This window comes from Cupressus sempervirens, chromosome 9 (genome assembly GCF_028749045.1).
Source record: "Cupressus sempervirens isolate cs-2001-9-10 chromosome 9, ASM2874904v1, whole genome shotgun sequence".
NCBI classification, from domain to species: Eukaryota; Viridiplantae; Streptophyta; class Pinopsida; order Cupressales; family Cupressaceae; genus Cupressus; species Cupressus sempervirens.
This window is the reverse complement of record NC_143126.1, coordinates 677,629,651-677,644,880: the sequence shown is the minus strand read 5'-3', so window position 1 is coordinate 677,644,880 and position 15,230 is coordinate 677,629,651. Positions and strand designations below refer to the sequence as shown.

Below are 15,230 nucleotides of genomic sequence, written 5' to 3'. Positions count from 1 at the left end.
ACCAAACAAAAGAGGAAAATATAGCCAGGTTAACAAAGATCCACTCAAAGAAAACATTTATACATGGCAAAGAACAACAAAGGTAAGATCAATGCACCATCATTAGCCAATATGGAACTCAGTGAGCATAAATAGATAATATATTTGGTTTTAAAAAGTATAAACTATGAAAAAAAAAAAAAAAAAACTCAAAACCATCACTACATAGTGTAGAAATGAAGTGAAAAATTGCAAGAACTTTTATCAAATGCATGTAGAACAATAGATAAAGCATTTTAACCATCTACTTGAAAAGTGAATTCAAATATTTTGAGGGATTGCAAGGAACAAACATAAATAAAACTTAAGTATAACTTTTTTTATTTATACAATCAAATTCAATTATAATAATGACATATCAACATCACAAATATCATATCACTAGGAAGCTGCAAATATTTTGTTCATGTTGATTTATTAAAACTAAGCACGAGATCTACAATCTTCCTATGTCCTCTTAGCTATCTCATCTCAAAACTTTCCCCAATCATCCCTATCTCGTTGAATCATCCATATGTCTCAAGTAATGGTACCTTTATCCCATCACAATCGTCATCCTCTTCTACCTCTATTTGAGATGGAATACCATCCTATATAGTTATAAAATTGTGTAATATGCAACATGCTAAAATAATTTTTGTTTGTGTCATTATTGTATAAGACGCTACATGCCTCAAGATAGGAAAACACTACTTCAAAATCTCAAATGTGTGCTCTATTATATTCCTAAGTGAGGAGTGTCGGTGGTTATATAACTCATGTGCAGTGTCTATTGGGTTTTCTTTTGAAAACTCCTTTAGGTGATAATGTGTACATCGATAAGGGGCAAGAAATCTAGGAACATTTGGATACCTAACACCAACTATAAAAAAAATTCCTACAAAAAATGTATAGAAATGAATATTGTCAGAATGTTGCCTCATTTCTAGTAAACTTCGCTATAAAATCATTTACAAGTAGATTTGACATACTAGGGGGAACTACCAATGGATCTTCTCTGGTAAGAGCCGAAGCAAGAACATGACTATCTACAACAAACCCTTCCCAATTAGCAAGAATGTATTAAAACTTATAATCAAATGAATAGACACCCATAACATTTTGCAACAAGTGGCCTTTTCTGTCACAATGTTTAGCTTGTATCTTGACATCGAGAATAACCAAAATACGAGATCCATCAATTGCTCCAATACAATTCTACAGTGACCACATATATAATCAAATGTGTAGTAATATGAGTAAATGTCAACTAATATTATTGAATGTGAAGCAAGCATGTAGAGCTATGAGATATACCCTGAAATACAGATCAAAATGATCCTTCCCAATAATCTCAACAAGAGTGTTTGGACCAATGGGTACAAGATAATCAATGTGCAGAGATAAGATAGCTCTTAGGACCTTATGAAAGTTTCGGCTAACTATCTCTCTTGAGTGACCAAATTTGTGAGAAATCTTATAATTCTTCAGATTGTGGCCAAGTGTATGGAGGAACATCACTAGTTGCTCTTCCAACCCTATGCTTTGATTAAGTAAAAACAAGTTTTGAAAGGACCTGAAACCTTATACAAAGGGACAAGAAAATATAACAAAGAGGATCTTAAAACAATTGTGGAAACCACCCAACAAACTAGAGGAACGCACCAAAGTTCCCAACAAGATGGAAAACAACCCGAGAGTCCACAGACCATCAAGATTTTCATTTTAGTCCAATCTTTTGAGAACATAAAGACATATCTAACTCTATTTTTACTGTATCTCGAATGTTACCTTTTTGCCTTAGAATATCAGCTAGATGAAAGAAAGTCCCTCTAGTCATGACAATTTGTCTCATTAGAATGGACAATTCACTTATAAAATGAAATTTTGTCTCTTTGGCACTTACATCTTTCTCCTCTATCTTGTTGAGCAGATATTACTATAGATGTCACAAGGAAAGAAAGAATAGCAGCAAGAACACGAATTACTCTGGTCTTCCTAACAATGACAACCAAGATTCTTTTATCTCTAATAGGAGCCATCGGTAACCTTAAAAAAAGTCACAGTTATACATGAGAATATAGTATTCAACAACATGAGGAATTCTTAGAGAGTTTACAAACTATGATCCAAACATCAACAATATATGATTTCTTTCCAATATATAATCATCTTATCTAGACAATATTTTTTTTTTAATCAAACTTTTAGTAAGAGTCGCAAGAAGGATCTATTTTATGCATTTTAAATGGTTGGGAGGTTCCATACAAGTTTGGTGTGGATAACAAGTGTTGAGAGAAATATTTTGGAGTCAGAATTATGTTTTGTTTAAGACTACGGATAAATATATTTGACTAGACTCTCCCAAATAAAATAACAATAGAAAATTTCATCAACATACCTCTTGTCTCATTCTTAAAATTGTTGAACTAAAGACTCCAAGCTAGATATTACAAGACATGGATGTGATTAAACGAGTAAAAATGCAAGAAGGATTGAGGAACTAGCATGTGTTGTCAAAGGAATTTATAATACTGAGCAATTGTGCAAAGAGTTGAGTCAAGATAAATAGGTCCTTTGACGGCCTGCCTTTCTAGTCATAGTTGTTTCCGGCCAATACTACATTATTCATCTACATTAGTGCCATTTGGCGTATTCTTCGTAAATAATATTTAATGGAGTAATAATAGTTAAAATATAGCGAATCACATATTGATGACGGTGCTTTCCTTTGCATATCATGATTTTTGAAAGACTATGTGCTCATTGTGTTCTAGAGAAAACATCATTGCTTCACAATATTTTATTACTATTTTTGGTGAGGTTTAGTTTAGAGGTCTAACTTAATTGTTTCAATAGAGATGAAGTTCATTATTGGATGAAAAGGGGCACTGGATGTTTCATAGAGAAAATATCACTGCTTTTTCTGATGTAGATATATTCGCTTTTATCAAGAGCTCGGTTAGCTTGATGATTTCTCTAGAGCTATATAACTGTCAAAATATGTCTAGCTATCATAAATGCAAACAAAATTAAGGAAAAAACAATGCTTCAATGAATGTGATAGGGATAAAGCCATGTCACAAAGAGATCTAGAAATAAAGAACGTAGAAGGTTGGGAAATGCAACAGATATATTCAAAGAAGATGTTAATGGAAAGTAGTTGTGAGTTAAAGCAATGTTACAGATTACTGGTTGTCAAAAAAATACTAAAACTTATTATAAAAAACAAAGTGTCCATTTCATATCCAATTGAATAATGTGTTCTAGCAATGATATGATGGGGAGCTTTGTGATAGAACAAGGGTTTTTTGATAAATTTTACAGCAATTTCTTAAATACAATTATAGTGCAAAGAATACAAAAACATGGTTCAAATCACAACAATACATAAATAATGGTATAGTTAATTGGAGTATGAAATTAGACATTGTAATGCAATGGAGTTCACAAACTATTTGATGAAGCCCTAAATTTGGAAAATTATGACCTCCATTTCATTACCCTCTCTAACCTTCTCGAGGAAAAATAATTAGATACTTGCTTATCTTATTATTGATGTGAAGAATCTAGTGATCAAAATTTATGTGAACTATGAGGTATAAAATATTCAAAAGAGACATTATGGCCATCCATCGGAAAGAATCTCACTGAACATGTGAAAAGTAGAGATGATTAAGGTGTTTTTTGAATGTACATATGGAAGCACAATGAGAAAGATTTTGTCAAGGAATCGAGATATACTCTGATAATTGTGAAGGAATCATCAGAATTGTTAACTCATTGAGGCTTGGGTGTATGTTGTTAGGATTAACCTCAAAAAAAAAAAAACAATTACATGACCAATATCAGAAAATAACATATCACACATAAGAGAACACAAGACACCAAGATTTAACATGGTTCACCCAATCCTTGGGCTATGTCCACCAATAGCAAGTCCAATATTATTATGATCCAATGATTACAACCTGATTACAATCTATAATCCCTTACAGCTCAATATTGCCGCAAGAACCAATTTTTGCATCACACATTATGAAAATCCCTAACCCTAAGCCTTTTATACAAGTTTTTTGTTGCTTACAAAATTAGGGTTAGAATAATAGAAAAATAGTAGCCGACACCTTTTACAATATAAGGGCATTTTTGGCTTCGGGGGCGTTGCCCCTAAAAACCCCCTGCGGGGTGTTGCCTCTCAACCCCACCCTATACTACAACAAGGAGCGCACTTGGACCTCGCAAGGGCGCTACCCCCAAACCCCTGTAGAAATAATCTCGAGGGAAACTACACTAAATAAACCTCCAAGTCTAATTAGGCTCCACATCACAACAATCTCCCACTTAGAGATTGATTAGACTTCACAATAATAACCTCCCACTTGGAGACTAATCATAGCACTGTTAAACCTGTGGCTCCCACTAGAATATCAAACCACCCTAGACTCTATTGTTCTTTTATTTTGTTCAGGCTAGAAGACCAACTGAAGCTGAGGAGGAATTCAACTTCTCCCTTGTTACAACCTTTGTAAACACATCTGTTGGATTATCATTTGTATGTATCTTCTCCAACTTTAATTGTTCATCATCCAAAACGGATCGAATGAAATGGTACAACAACTATATGTGTTTTTTCTTTGAATGCAAAGCTAAATTCTTTGCAAGATGAATGGCACTCTAGCTATCTATGAACAAATAATTATCCCTCTATGGGTGTCCCAATTCTTCCATGAAGAACTGAAGCCATATCATCTCCTTAGTCGCCTTTATAGTAGCAACATACTCTACCTCTGTAGTGGATAAAACATAACCTTCTATAACCTAGAAACTCAGCTCACTATTACCCCCCCAATAATAAATACATAACTTGTAGTACTCTACCTAGTATCAATATCCCTTACCAAATTTGAGTCAACATATCCTTGTAAATCAATAGTAGAGCCCCCAAAATGTAAACACTAATTGGATGTTCCTCTCAAATATCTAAGAATCCATTTAACTACATTTCAATGCTCTAGCCCTAGATAACTCGTATACCTTCTAACAACTCCCACTGCATGTGCAATATCTAGCCTTGTACATACCATAGCATACATCAAGCTTCCTACAGCTGAAGCATAAGGTACCGTGGACATCTTATCTCCTCTTATTGTGTCTTCAGTGACATCTCCTTAGTCAACTTCAAATGACCAGGTAAAGGTGTGCTGACAGCTTTAGCATTCTCTATAGAGAAATGTTGCAACACCTTCTCAATATAATTAGCCTAAGATAATGTCAATATCTTGCTCATCCTATCTCTACAAATCTCATACCAAGGAATTGTTTTGTTATCCTTCATAGAAAATGCATGTGCTAACTCGCATTTCAGCCCTTTAATGTGATCCATGTTAGACTTAGCTATAAGCATATCATCAACATATAAACATAAAATAATGTAGTTGTCATCATCCAACCTCTTAAAATAAACACAATGCTCTGAATGACACCTACTATATCCATGCTCATGCATAAACCTATCAAATTTCAGATACCATTGCCGAGGTGCTTGCTTCAAGCCATATAAACTTTTCTTCAATCTGCACACTAAATTCTCATTTCCTTTAACTTCAAATCCCTATGGTTGTGTCATATATATCTCTTCACCCAAATCGCCATGAAGGAAGTTTTTTTTAACATCAAGTTGCTCCAAATGCAAATCTTCAGTAGTCACAATACTTAAAATAGTGTGAATAGAAGTCATTTTAACAACAGGAGAAAATATCTCATCAAAATCAATGCCCTTTTTCTGTGTAAATCCTTTTACAACTAACCTGGCTCTAAATCTTTTCTTACCTCCATCCTCTTCTTTTAACCTATAAACGCATTTATTTTGTAGAGCCTTTTTACCTGCAGACAACTTGTATAAATCTCATGTCTTATTTTTCAGCAAAGAGTCCATTTCATCTTTCATTGCAAACTCTCACTGAATCTTTGTATCCACCATCATAACATTCAGGTTCACCAACATCAGTAAGTAAAATAGTATACAAGGAAGGAGAAAATATTTCTAGAGGTCTACTTGGCCTTGTTAACCATTTAACATTCACTGGGGTATGTGGTATTTGTTGTGGTTGTTGTAGATCATGAGAAATTGCTAGAACATCAGCTTTTGGAGTATCATCCAACACTACATAATCATCTTTTTTCTTCTCATATTGCTGCAACAGATCTTTGTACAACACTTTCTCATTGAATATGACATCCTTGCTTCTTACAATTTTATGGTTTTCAAAATCTCAAAACCTATAACCAAATTTATTAATGTCATATCCAAAAAATACACATTTCTTTGACTTAGCTTCCAGCTTGGTTCTATTTTCAGAATTTATATGAGCAAATGCTTCACAACCGAAGATTTTGAGAAAAGAATAACTCTCTGTCTTATCAATCTATGCTTCCTCTTGAATACCATAGCCTAAAGGAGTAGAGGGACTTCTATTAATCAAATATATAATAGTATTGACAGCCTCCCCCCACATGTTTAAAGGCAACCCTGCATGCAACCTCATGTGTCTTGTATCTCCATTATAGTCCTGTTCATACGTTCAACCACTCCATTTTCATGTGGAGTCCTTGGAATTGTTTGATGTCTATGAATACCATTAGTGGAGCAATAATCTTCAAATGCATGACAACAATACTCACCACTATTATCAAATCTAAGACATTTTAATTTCTTACCAGTCTCATTTTCAATCAAGCATTTCCATTTCTTAAAAGTTTGAAATACATCAAATTTTTGTCTAAGGAAATAAACCCATACTTTTCTAGTTGCATCATCAATAAATGTAACATAATAATGAGAGCCACCATGGGAAGATACCTGAGATGGTCCCCATACATTTGTATTCACAAGCTCTAATTTTTCACTTTTATTTTCTTTCCCAGTCTTCACAAAACTCACTCTCTTTTGTTTTCTATACACAAATTTCATAGATATCCATATTAACACATTTTAGACTTGGTAAAACTTTCTTTGAATGAAGTACTTTTATACTTTTCTCACTCGTGCCAAAGTCTATTGTGCCACAACATTGTATCAGAATCTACAGTAGCTATTTGTTCTCCCTGCTCAATTGTGACAACTATTCCTGAACATTTGTTTTTCTCTAAAACAATCAAAGTAAAAGGAACAATATGACATGTACAAAGATATAAGGTGTCTACTTTCACACCTTTTGCTACTACAAGAGAACCTTTTGAAACCTTCCAATTTTTATCATCAAAAGTAACTACACAACCCTCATCACTGAGTTGCCCTGCTGAAATTAAATTCCTACTCAGCCTTGGAACATGTCTTACCTGATGTAGAAGCCAATGATTCTCATTTTGCAACTTAATCTTAACTTTTCCCTTTCCAACAATTTGACAGGGTTCATTATCCCCAAAATAAGCAAGTCCAAAATTCCCTTGGACATAATCAATAAAATAACCTCTATAAGGTGTAGCATGAAATGAAGCACTAAAATCTAAAACCCATGAATCATCAATACTTTCTAAAAATAGAAGCAAAGCATCATCTTCAGATTTGTTACTTACCACATTTGCCCCCCTATTCTCTTCGTGTTTATCTCCTTCATTTTTCTTTCAAGTCCAGCAATCTTTCTTCTTATGCCCTGGGTTCTACAGTACCAGTAATCTCTCGATCCTTTGGATTGAGACCTCTTCCCCTTTGACTTTCCTCTTGATTTTCCACGATTTTCAAAATTACTTCCTCTCTCAGTCATTCTGCCTCTACTTTGTGCGTTCAAAGCACTTCTTGATGTAGATCCACCTGAGGTTTTCCTACGAGTTTCCTCACTCAAAATAACATCAATCACATCACCATATTTTAGGGTATTAGATCCAGAAACAAAATTACACACAGCCATTACCAAACCATTCCAGCTTTCAGGCAAAGAACACAAAATCAAGAGAGCCCTAATGTCTTCATCAAAATTAATACCCACGGAAGATAATTGACTAGTAACAGTATTAAACTCATTTAAATGATCTACAACAAATCCACCTTCTGCCATTTTCATATTAAATAAACGCTTCATGAGAAATACCTTATTTGAAGCGGAGGGCTTTTCACACAATTTCGCGAGAGTTTCCACCAACTCTTCCATCATCTTTGCTTTTGTTAGATTAAATGCCACCGATGATGCTAAGCATAATCAAATGCTTCCAAGTGCATTTCTATCTAAAAGATCCCAGTCGTCATTTGTCATAGATCTCTAGTTCTTGGTTTTTCCTTCCAACGGCTTCATAAATCCTTCTGATAGAGATAGTCCTCCATTTGCATCTTCCATAACTGAAAGTTCTACCCATTAAACTTGTCAACCCTCAACTTATCCTTGTCTATTGTTACCCCCACTCAACCGTGAGACCTTCTTGCAGAGGATTGCTATTATAAAAAAAAATGACAACGATCTACATAAAAGAAAAAATGACGACAGTCTAGCTCTGATACCACTTGTTAAGATTAAGCTCAGACAGAAATAGCAGTTACATGCAAATATAACCAATATCAGAAAATAATAGATCGCACATAAGAGAACACAAGACACCAAGATTTAACATGGTTCACCCAATCCTTGGGCTACGTCCACCAACAGCAAGTCCAATATTATTATGATCCAATGATTACAATATGTAATCCCTTACAGCTTAATACCACCACAAGAACCAATTTTCACATCACACATAATGAAAATCCCTAACCCTAAGCCTTTTATATAGGCTTTTTGTTGCTTACAAAATTAGGGCTAGAATAATAGAAAAATAGTAGCCGACGCCTTTTACATTATAAGAGCATTTTTGGCTTTGGGGGTGTTGCCCCTGAAAACCCCCCAGGGGCATTGCCCCTCGACCCCACCCTGTACTGCAACAAGGAGCGCACCTAGGGTGCTAATCCAAGACCCTGTAGGGGCACTACCCCTTGACCTCGTCTTGGGGGCGCTACCCCCAAACCCCCGTAGAAATAATCTAGAGGGAAATTGCGTCAAATAAACCTCCAAGTCTGATTAGGCTCCACATCACAACATATGTTACATATATCACTTTATCACCTCTGCATATATTTTTAATAGTTTAGTTGTCTTCTCAAACTGATTTGCTATTGATAATTGAAGGATGTCACACTAGTGAATCTGCAATGATGGCATTCATGTTCTAGATGCTATTATTTTTGTCTCTGACATGCAAAGGAAGCTTAAACATTGAGGGATCTTGGAACTTCAATAAAAGATCACAGGTGAAGAAGAGATCTTTCAAGTACCATCTCAAAAAGATCAGTTCTCGTTGCATCAATATAAGTAAATCATTTTCTACTTGATTGAATGCAAAAGTTTGAATTGAAGCATGTGCTGGAGTTTCTTGTTGTAGGCATAACTGGAGGGAAAAAAGGATATAGATTGTAAAATTGTTTGTAAATGGATGGAGCATTGCAGTTGCATAGATTAATAAATACACTTAAACTATTTTGCAGTGTCGTGCATCACATAATACAACTGGAGATACATGACATACTTGAAATTCAACTTGGAGTAATTTGACACTAATATAACATATCAATCAATGCCTTAGAAGAAATATTACTTTCATAGGCTCAACCTTGGAACAAAGGTATGCAGGGAAAATTATTAGACAATGACTACACATGTACGGTGAACATTTAGCAACTCTCAAGACTCTAAAGAACATAATCAAATGATTGAAACAAGAGCTTGTTTACGGATCCCTGTTTGAATAATATGTAGATATGAAATATGTGACCACAAGATACTGAATTTCTACATCGTGCAGTGACATAAAAGCCTATAGAAACAATATTGAAGGGTTTGAACGATTAGAACAACACACGATGGTTTTGGCATAACAACAAAGACACCGAAATTTTGAAGACTCACAAACTTCATCGATGGCTTCAACATATCAAAACACATATACAAGAATATTATAGATACATGTGTCAGATATATATTCAAGTTCAAGAATATTTAAGAGGTTGGAGATAGAGAACATTAAAATGAAATCACCAACATATAGTTTGATTTGTATTTAAAAATACACGATACAAAATAGTAAAGACAGGAGGAAAATATCACAAATCATCTTTGATTATAATCAACACCACAAATAGAGAGAGAGAGAGAGAGAGAGAGAGAGAGAGAGAGAGAGAGTGTGTGTGTGTGTGTGTGTGTGTGTTGTGTTTGCACTGATGATAACAAAATATAGCAAAAAATAGTGCCTGAGAATGCAATATACAGTAAAAATAATTTGCACCATTGTAAAAATGAAGCTACATCTATTCACAAGGAAGCTGACGGTGTTTGAAGGTCAAAACACAACTAAGTTTCAATTACATATGAAAACCTAAGAAAATAAATGAGGATAAAAAATAAGATCTGTTTGGTGCATCCCTTTGCTGGTGTTTGCCTTTTGTATTGTTTCCAATCCCTTAGACCATCGTTGGTTTCCTGTTGAACATTAATAAATTTATCTTATCTTATATTATCTTATCTACTTAAAAGCAATTTCCCGAACTTTTACATGCCTAGAAAAGGTGAACCAAGAAAAAAACCCACGCACCTTATTGAGTACCGAGGAATGTTCAATGCAGACATAAAGCTCCAAGCTGGAAATGCTGAAAACTTTGACCCTGTAAAACAAAAAATGCCAACACAATTAAACCCTCTAAAGTTAAAATGCTAAAACAATGTTGAACCAATGAAAATGCAGAGTGAAGCAGCTGAAAATGTAGAGACAAAAAAATGGTAAGAATATTTTAGGTCAACTAAGTAATATATTCACGAGTTGGGCGCGAAAAAAATGCAGGCGAACATAAAAAATCTTCCAATTTCATTTTGACTAACTCCCCAAAAAGTGAAACCAGGCTTTAAAACTCAATTTCTAGTCTCGAGAGGGAAATCACATAACCTAGTTTTGAGGCAAAATTAGAAGTCAGCTATTATAATTCCATTTTGCCAATTTTGAAACAAACACAACTTTTTTCAAAACCAGGTTATGTAAAAGTCAATTCCCGTCATCTTCCTGCAACCAAACAAACCCTAAGTTCAAAGACACAAGGGTCCAAGCAAATGATCTTTAGCTAAGACATCCATGCACAAGGGCATGAAAAGAAAATAAAATAAAAGGAAAAACAAAGACAAAAGAGACTATACACAAAGAGGGGTAGTACTAGAAAAAGTCCAAATCAAATAGTAGAAGAGACCTCAATCAAAAATGCCTAAACTATTAATATCATGTTCAAAAAGTTATAGGAGTATAAGTGACCACCCAAAAAGGGAAAGACCGTCACCAAAAATTAGACAAAACCAATAAAGATATAATAGATCCTATGAAAGAAGAATAGAGACAAGAAAAATATCTTGAGGTATGTCTTTTGATATAAAGAAAAAGCATAAGATCTACTATTAACGCAAGACGAGTTCTATTTACCAAATCTTGAACAAATTGTCAAGATTTAATACAATTAGCAAGAGATTGCTTATTGTTGATTAAATTGACAAAAAATGTAGCATTGATAGGTCTTTGATTCTTTGAAAAAACAATCTATAACACAAGTGAGTTTTAGGGTCATATTTAATTTTCCAAAAGATTCTCTTAGCTAGAGCTAAGTGATCATCAAAATGATATGTGACAACGAAGAGTGTTGGTAAAAGAATGTCAAACAATTGTTTTAGTTCCAATAAAGGAAAAGTAGCATCTTGGTGTGAAGGCTACACCACACCTAGTGCAATTAGTGATATCATATTCCACATTCTAATTGATTGTTAATGTAGAAGGTGGAGGAGATTCATCTTGATATCTATGGAAATGTGTTATACAAAGAGGAATAAGAGGAATATTTCTATGGGAAGAGCCTTATCACTATTCTTTTCGTCTTTAGGTTGTAAAGAAGAAGGCTTATTAGGATCTTGTCTACTTAAATTCATGGAGAGAAATCATGAAGAAAACACTAATATCAAAATTATGAATAATATTTTGATGAAAGGATTATTGTTGAAAATCGTCCAAGGAATTACATTAACTAGCTTCGCTAAGACTATCCATTGGAGTAGGTTGACGAAGAAAAGATCTAGGTGTCGCACTAGGATAGGGTCATTAGGAGGTAGATCTTTATCATCGTGATTACTAAGCACTATAGGAGTAGAAATAGGTAGATTGGTATTAGTGTTGTTCAAGTTCATTCGCATATTCATGCATTTTGTTAAAATTTGAATGATAAAACCGCATAAAATATTAATAAAAGTATTTAGATGTGCCTTTAAAGGAAGAAAGATACTTGACAAGTTCACAATGTCATATGCAAGAATACCATGAAGGAAGGAATGTCAACAAAGAAATGTAACAACATAGATTATCAAACACCAATCTAACTTTGTAAAATTCATGAATGTTAGTCAAGCACAAAAAAGAGATCTTACACCAAAATCAAAATGGAAATGCTATGAGTGAGATTCACCAAAATGTATACTCAAGGAAAAGGGAAGCAATGTAAATAGGTAAATCACTTCTTTTCACAAATGCACACTTTAAAAGATGTCCCAATACACACCAAGAAGTGACAAGCACTAAATGGGATCTACATCCCTATTTTACAACTTATTTTTGTTCAATAGTTTTAGTAGCTTCGCAATGTTTAATTAAGGGGAAGAAAAAGAAGACATGAATAAAAGTAGATGGATGTCCATCTCCTTCTTTGACAAAAAAAAGACTCTTTTGATTGGCCTCCAATAGAGGAAATAAGTTAGATCTATGAAAGAAAATAACTTGAATACTTGAGAAAATGCTAGATCTTGGACTTAATTAGTGTCGTGCACTTGATAGCTTAAATGATTAATTGCTGAAATATTCTGAATATAATAACACTCAAACAAAAAAAAATTGCATATGAATGAATATCCACCATATCAAGCATAATCAGTTTGATTGCAAAGTTCTCAAACTTTATTAGATTTCATCATTCATCATTTAGCACAAACTTCTCAATGTATCTACAATCCTTAAAAACAAAACCATCCTTACAAAAACACAACAATTCTTTTAACCATGGACAGAAATATCTAACATATTATTCACCTAAATTTTCCTTTACCCCACTCTCCCATAACCTTTCCAACTTGTCATCTTAAATCTTTCTCCACATTGCTCTGGAAAATCATTAAACAATTCAAGCCAACCAGACTATATTTGCTCTCTGGCAAATCATTAAGCAAACTTAGGTCAACCAGACTATGAATGCTCTGGCCTGCAAAGGAAAAATGAGATAAATGAGAGGCCTGCAAAGGAAACACGTGCAAGAAGTCTGAACTAGCATGCCCAACTTATATGTAGAAGCGTAGCGACGAAATACGAGGATAGCAGAAAAGGGCCACCGAGCCATGTGAATACGAATACCTTAGCCCTGTGATGGAAATGTTGAGAGGGGTGACTTGGGTGATTTGGTTGGGAAGAGACAGAATGGTAGGAATGTGAAGTTCAATGGTTGCACACGACTTTTGGTCTCACGTCTCTTGTTTCGTAGTTACGCGAGTTCTTATAAATGAATGCGTACAGATCATATAATTGTACCTATTGCATAGGTGCAACATTAATAAATATAACCCCTTAATTTGAGAGTGGATTTACCAGTTTAGAGCGAACTACTGTAAATCTCATATTCTTTATTTTGTGAATCTGCTTTTATTTATTTTCAATAATGAGATTTCATGCATGGGAATAAATCCCCCATCCCACCCCAATAGGTTAAAACCTCATTGGAGTGTTAATGTTCCAAATGGAAAACCTTTTTCGATTTGCAGCCTTCGTTGAGTCTGGAATCCCTCTTTCAAGACAAACAGTTTTAAACCCTTTTGCAGCTAACGGGCGATAACATGATGGATTATCAAATTCCTAATTAGCAATTATATAGAGAACAAAACATTTGAAAAAGAATACAGATTAATAAATCCAACCGATAGGACGGATCCATGATTCTGTTAACATTATCAAACATGAAAGCTTGCAATCTGAAAGAAATGACGAAAAAACCCCAACAATCATCAAGAACAAATTTTACCTGAATCTGAAAGGATTGCATTTGAAACCGCGATTAAATCGAACTTAAAACCAGAACCAATCAACCCCAACACCCATTATCAATGTTCTCCAAACATCAGCAAAGATTACCAAAGATTGAGAGAACTCGGGGGCCAATGAACGAAAAAATAAGATACAAATACTTCGAACAAAAACCAAAGAAACCCAATACCCATGATCAATTACTCTTAACAACCCAGATTTTCAAAGAGGGCGGATTGAGAAAGACAGAGAAAACTCTGTGGCCTCGATAGCTCATCAGTAAAAAATTAGAGTGCAACAAGATTTTTAAAATCAAAGAGATTCATTCTTCAACTTGTTTCACATCATCTGAGCTCTGAGACCAAACCATCACAATACGATTCAGCAAAACCCCCAAAAGATAAACAAAGAAAACAGAGAACACGACACAAACTATGGAGATTTTGGCTCAGAAACAGACAATATCGTCAGCCCACGATTATAGCGGTTCAGACTTTGATGGTATCTTTTGAGTCCTCCTTGCCAATATTTACACTAATACAGATAATCTACATTAACCAACAATGGGATACTGCAAATCCCCTGGAAACCAAAAATGAACAAACAATAGTATAATGCGAATCCCCTGAAAACCAAAAGAGACCAGACAGAACAGATTATCCCTGCCGGGAATCGACAATTGATGATCAAAACCCTAACCCGGCCCTTTATAAAACTCAATACCCTAACCCTAGCTGCTATTCGGACATGTATGATCGGAAGGACCCTTTACACTGCATTTTCGATACCTTTTCTCATTAACTTCATCAAATGATCAAACGAGATGCTAAATGTTTGAAGTTTCTGAATATAACTAGCAATTGTCTTTACAATAAATGTCACATGCTGACTTGTTAAATTAGTAAAAATGAAAATTTAATAGCAATAATAACAATTATTTAATTAATATTCAATAGTATTATAATATTTGAATAATATGTTTTAGATGAATTTTCATATTTTTTAAAAAGAAATTTTTTTAATAATGGAAAGTATATATATATATAATAATAATAATTCAAAATAATTCTTAATTTATCATGTCTAATATTAATGTTTTGTTT

General features: G+C 34.1%; 1 long non-coding RNA gene across 2 annotated transcripts; it reads right to left on the bottom strand.

Moving 5' to 3' along the window:
- Positions 1 to 10,305: 10,305 nt before the first annotated feature.
- Positions 10,306 to 14,998, bottom strand: LOC149540546 (uncharacterized). 2 transcript variants are annotated; one of them, XR_016356414.1, is made up of 4 exons: positions 14,126 to 14,998; positions 13,147 to 13,315; positions 10,633 to 10,702; positions 10,306 to 10,520 (listed from the first exon to the last, which is right to left on the bottom strand). It is a non-coding gene; the product is annotated as an uncharacterized LOC149540546 (long non-coding RNA). The 2 variants fall into 2 exon arrangements; XR_016356415.1 differs by lacking the exon at positions 13,147 to 13,315 and having other exon boundaries at positions 14,126 to 14,997.
- Between the last annotated feature and the right edge of the window lie 232 nt (positions 14,999 to 15,230).